Here is a 6,134-nt window from a genome sequence, read left to right on the forward strand (position 1 = left end):
TTGCATTTCATCTTGAGCAATTTACCTTTCTTTTAAGCTACTTCACATTCTTACTACTTTCTTTATGCACTCATACGCTTTCAAATTAAAATCTTTACGAAACGATTTTCGTCGGAATCAGTTTTAATCGAAACGAAGACTTTTGAAAGGGGTAATTTTTCCACTAATTCACCACCATATTAGTGTCGCTCTTGATCCTAACAATTGGTATCAGAGCCCGGTCACTCTCATTTGGTTTGAAATCCAAGTGAGATGACATTTTCTGGCAACCACGAGGGTCATTCAATCATACGTCCGCCCATGTTCAATGGAACGGATTACACCTATTGAAAGACTAGAATGAGGATTTTTCTAATTTTAATGGATTTTGAGTTATGAAATCTTGTAGAAAATGATTTTCAAAAGTCTTCTCTTCCAATGAACAATTGGAATGAGTTGGAGAAGAAGACTTTCACCTTAAATGCCAAGGCTATGAATGCCTTATTTTGTGCTTTTGATAAAAACGAGTTCAATCGAGTGTCCATTTGTGAAACGACTTTTGATATTTGGCACACACTCGAAGTGACACACGAAGGCACTAGTAAAGTAAAAGAGTCAAAAATTAATCTTTTAGTTCATACTTATGAGTTGTTTCGAATGAAACCGAGTGAGACCATTAGAGACATGTACACCCGATTTACGGATGTCATTAATGGTCTAAAAGGACTTGGTAAAAGTTTTTCGGATTTTGAACTTGTTAATAAAATCTTAAGATCTATTCCGAAGAGTTGCGATCCTAAAGTAACGACCATTCAAGAGGCCAAGAATTTAAATAACTTTCCTCTCGAAGAACTAATCGAGTCATTAATAACCTATGAGATGACTTGCAATGCTCATGAAGAGCTTGAGAACAACCTTCCAAAGAACAAGAAGAATATGGTACTAAGAACTCAAGAAGACCACTTGAAAGAAAATTCAAGTGATGAGGACTATGATGATGACTTGGCACTCTTGATAAGGAAGTTTAAAAAATTCATAAAAAAGAATAAATTTAGAAATGATACTAAAAATAAATTTGAACACAAGAAAGAACAAGTCATATGCTACGAATGCAAGAAGCGGGGACATTTCAAAAGTGAATGTCCCCAAGAAAAGAAGAAACAACTAAAGAAGAAAAAAGCTCTTAAAACAACGTGGGATGACTCGAGTACATTCGAAGAAGAGGAGCAAACCAACACCGAGCAAGTTGCTCACTATGCGCTAATGGCTATTGAAGATGAGGTAAGTAGTTCATTAGATGCAAGTTTATCTTTTGATGAATTACTATGCTTTTTTCATGATTTATTTAATGAATGTAAATTAGTTAGTAAAAAATATAAATTGCTAAAAAAGGAACATGCTTCTCTTGTTAGTGATTTTGATAGACTAAAAATTGGGCATGATGATAGTTTAACTCCTTGCACCAAATACGATCAATTAGAAACGCTTAAAAAGGAAAACTTGCTACTCAAAGAAACCTTAGAAAAATTTGAGGTTGGTAGCAAGTTTTTAAACATAATCCTTACTAATAAGGGCTATGTTCAAAAAAGAAGAGATGGAATCAGTTTTGTGAGTAACACTCATAAAAATCCAACTATCTTTGTTAAAGGCCCTACCTTGCATGTTTCACCCCAAAACAAATGCAACTTTTGTTGCAAATTTAAACATGTTGCATACAAATATCCATTTAAGAGATATAGTCCATATAAATTGATTTAAGTTCCTAAAGGAATCTCAAATGACTCAATACAATATGATAAGTTGTGTAGATCGATTTTTGAGACACCCAAGGTCAAATGGGTACCTAAAAATCATCATTTTTTGTAGAAATGTTTACCATCATAAGCTAGGAGCAAGAGATGGTACCTTAATAGTGGATGCTCAAGGCATATGACCAGAGATCCATCTTAATTCTCTAAGCTCACTAGCTTAGATGAAGGATATGTCACATTCGGAGACAACAATAAGGGTAAAATCATTAGCAAAGGAACCATAGGTAACAAATTCAACTTCTTTATTGAAGATGTGTTATTGGTTGATGGCTTAAAGCATAACCTTTTGAGTATTAGTCAATTGTGTGATAAAAGATATATAATTAGATTTGAATCCAATGTTTTTATTATTGAAAAACCATACAAAAATATATCTATGATTGCCCTAAAACAAAATAATATATACACTACCGACATTGATGATTTTTGTAATGAAATATGTTTTTTGGTTTTGAATGACGATGCTTGGTTTTGGCATAGGAGATTAGGTCATGCTAGCATGAAACTAATCTCTCAAATATCATCTAAGAACTTATAAGAGGAATTCTTTACATTAAGTTTGTTAAAGATAATGTGTATGATGCATGTCAATTAGGAAAATAAATAAAAGGTAGTTTCAAACTGAAGAACCAAATAAGCACCTTTAGACCATTGCAATTGATCCATATGGACTTGTTCGGACCAATTGCTACATCAAGCCTAGGAGGTAGCAAATATGCCTTTGTCATCGTAGATGATTATAGTAGATATACTTGGACTTACTTTTTGGCATACAAAAGTGATTGCTTTAGGTTTTTTTCTAAGTTTTATAAACTTGTTCAAAATGAAAAAGGTTTTATGATTTCATCAATTCGAAGTGATCACGGTGGTGAATTTTAAATTCATGATTTTCAAGAATTTTATGAATCTAATGGATACAATCACAATTTCTCTACTCCAAGAAATCCTCCACAAACTGGAGTAGTAGAAAGAAAAAATAGAAACCTATAAGAAATGACAAGAATAATGTTGAATGAACATAGCCTACCTAAATATTTTTGGGCCGAAGCTGTTAATACGGCATGCTATATCATGAATAGGGTTCTAGTAAGATCATTACTTTCCAAAACTCCTTATGAATTATGGAATAATAAAAAACCCAACGTTTCATATTTTAAAGTTTTTAAGTGTAAATGTTTTATCTTTAATGAAAAAGATGTCTTAGGAAAGTTTGATGCAAAATCCGATGAAGAAATTTTTCTTGGCTATTCTTTTATTTCTAAAGTATTTCATATTTTTAACAAAAGAACTTTGGTTATCGAAGAGTCTATTCATATTGTTTTTAATGAAGTTTCTAAATTAAGAAAAATAATTTTGATGATGATGTTAATTTTGATGCTTTGAATTAAAATGAAACCCCTTCTCTATCTAGCAACTTGGATGCATCTTCTTCTGAAACATCCTTACCCAAGGAATGGAAGTATATATATGCTCATCCTAAGGAGCTAATCATAGGAGACATATCAAAAAGGGTTCAAACTCATTTTTCTCTTAAGAATTTTTGTGCTAACGTCGCTTTTCTCTCCCAAATTGAATCTAAATGCATTTAAGAGGCATTGAAAGATAATTTATGGGTTATCACAATGTAAGAAGAGTTGAATTAATTTGAGAGAAATGAGGTGTGGAAGCTTGTTCCAAGGCCAAATGACCATTTAGTTATTGGTACTAAATGAGTCTTTAGGAACAAGAAAGATGAATTTGGTATCGTAGTTAGAAACAAGGCTAGATTAGTGGCCAAGGGTTTCAACCAAGAAGAAGGTATCGATTATGAAGGAACCTTCGTTCCTATGGTATGATTAGAAGCCATAAGGATGCTCCTTGCCTATGCTAGTAGTAATAATTTTAAGTTATTTCAAATGGATGTTAAAAGTTCTTTTCTTAATGACTTTATTTCCGAAGAAGTTTATGTTGAATAACCTCCCGGATTTGATAATGATAATTTCCCTAGCCATGTGTTTAAATTGACTAAAGCTCTCTATGGATTGAAACAAGCTCCAAGGGCTTGGTATGAGAGACTTAGCTCATTTCTTATTCTAAATAATTTCTCTAAAGGCAAGATCGATACCACATTATTTATTAAAAATTTTAAAAATAATTTTTTTATTATTCAAATTTATGTTAATGATATTATTTTCGGTTCCACGAATGAATCTTTATGTGAATCGTTTGCAAAGAGTATGAGTCTAGAGTTTGAAATGAGTTTAATGGGGGAACTAACACTCTTTTTAGGTTTACAAATCAAATAACTTAATGATGGTATTTTTCTTAGTCAAACAAAGTATGTATTATACTTATTAAAATAGTTTAATATGGATAGTTCAAAGGCTATCAATACTCCTATGAGTACCTCTAGTAAATTAGACATTGACGAAAGTGGAGAAAGCTTTGATCAAAAAGTTTATAGGGGGCATGATAGGTAGTTTACTATACCTCACCGCAACTAGACCGGACATCATATTTAGCATAAAACTTTGTGCTAGGTTTCAATCTAATCCAAAGATATCTCATCTTAAAGCAGTTAAAAGAATTTTTAGATATCTTAAAGAAACCACTAATATAGGATTATAGTATCGAAAATCTGAAAACTTCGAATTGATTGCTTATGCTGATGCGGATTTTGCTGGATGTAGATTAGATAGAAAAAACATATCCGGAACATGTCAATTCTTAGGTTATGCACTTATCTCTTGGCCTTCTAAGAAACAAAACTCGGTTGTACTATCTACAACCGAAATCGAATACATAGCTGCGAGTGTATGTTGTGCACAAGTTGTGTGGATGAAAAATATTTTAAAGTATTATAAGATTCACCTTAAGAACATTCCCATAAAATGTAATAATACAAGTGTAATATGTTTAACAAAAAATCCCATTAAACACTCTAGAACTAAACATATTGACATTAGACATCATGTTATACGAGATCATATTAATAATTATGATGTAATTTTAGAATTCATTGATACAAATATTAATTGGCCGATATCTTTACAAAACCTTTAAATGAAGAACAATTTGATTTTATTAGAAGGGAGTTAAGAATGTTAAGTTGTCCAAATGCATGAATTTAATGTATATCTTTTTCGGACTTTCTTGATTCTTTAAAGCATTCATGAAATTATTTCATAAATAAGGCTTTCATGAAATTCGAAATATGAATCCACTAATTATCAAATTTTTAATTAGAAATGAATTTGATTTATGAAGGTTTATTCATGAAAATTTTCTTTTATCCTTCATATGATGCTTCTTTTACATGAATTCTTCCTTACTCTTCTTATGAAAAAAGAATTTTATGAATTTTTATGTACGAGATGATGACTTGCAAGAATGAGGATTTGATTTCACATAAATATTTTGATCCTTTTTCATGTATCTCTTCTTTTTGTCAAAATTGAAGCATGATTTAATGAAACTTATTTACTATTTTTGACTTAGTTCAAATCATTTCATAAATTTGGTTCTTAATGGATTTCCTCCTTACCTTCCTTCCTCTTCTTCATGCAAAGTTTTTGATGACAAAGGGAGAAAAGTTGATAAAATCTATCACTTTAATGTTGATAAATTTTGATCGTTGAGAATTTGTGAATGATACCATGCAACGATGCAATATCGATTGGATAAATTTGTTTGATACTTGAATTTTTTTTTACCGCACTTGAATTGTTAAATTGTTCTCCTTTTTGTTTATGGCAAAGGGAGAGAAATAATACCAAAAATGTGGTAAATTGATGACAACTTGGCATTGTAGATGAATACAATGTATCTCATCGTAAATTCTTAACGTAAACACTTGTATGCTTTGTGGTATGCTTGAAATATAATTGGAATCATCATATACATTATAACATATCGCAAATGATTGAAACATATCAAAATGTACTTCATATGCATTGTAGATAAATGTCTTTATGATAAGATATCTTGAGCTTAGCTTTCTATTTTACAATTGATATCTTGCCATAGAATGATGGATTGCTATCTTTGTCATCTTTCTATGTTTCGCATTTGAAAGTAGTATCATACTTGAAAATGATGACCATCTATCATTAAACTTGAAAATAGATGTCATGTCTTGACATCATTTTTATTGATAAATATATGGCATCGTATTTTAAGAATGTTAAATCATGATGTGCATGTTGATAAGTTTAAATGAACTTAACTTATCGGTTTGATACTTGAATTCAAAGGCCTTGAATTCAAGAATGTCTTTTCTCAAAGTATGACATATAGATAGGGGGAGTTAAGGATAACTCTGTCATCAATTGATTGTCATCATAAAAAAGGAAGAGATTGTTGAAT

This window comes from Musa acuminata, chromosome BXJ3-9 (genome assembly GCF_036884655.1).
Source record: "Musa acuminata AAA Group cultivar baxijiao chromosome BXJ3-9, Cavendish_Baxijiao_AAA, whole genome shotgun sequence".
Classification (NCBI taxonomy): Eukaryota; Viridiplantae; Streptophyta; class Magnoliopsida; order Zingiberales; family Musaceae; genus Musa; species Musa acuminata.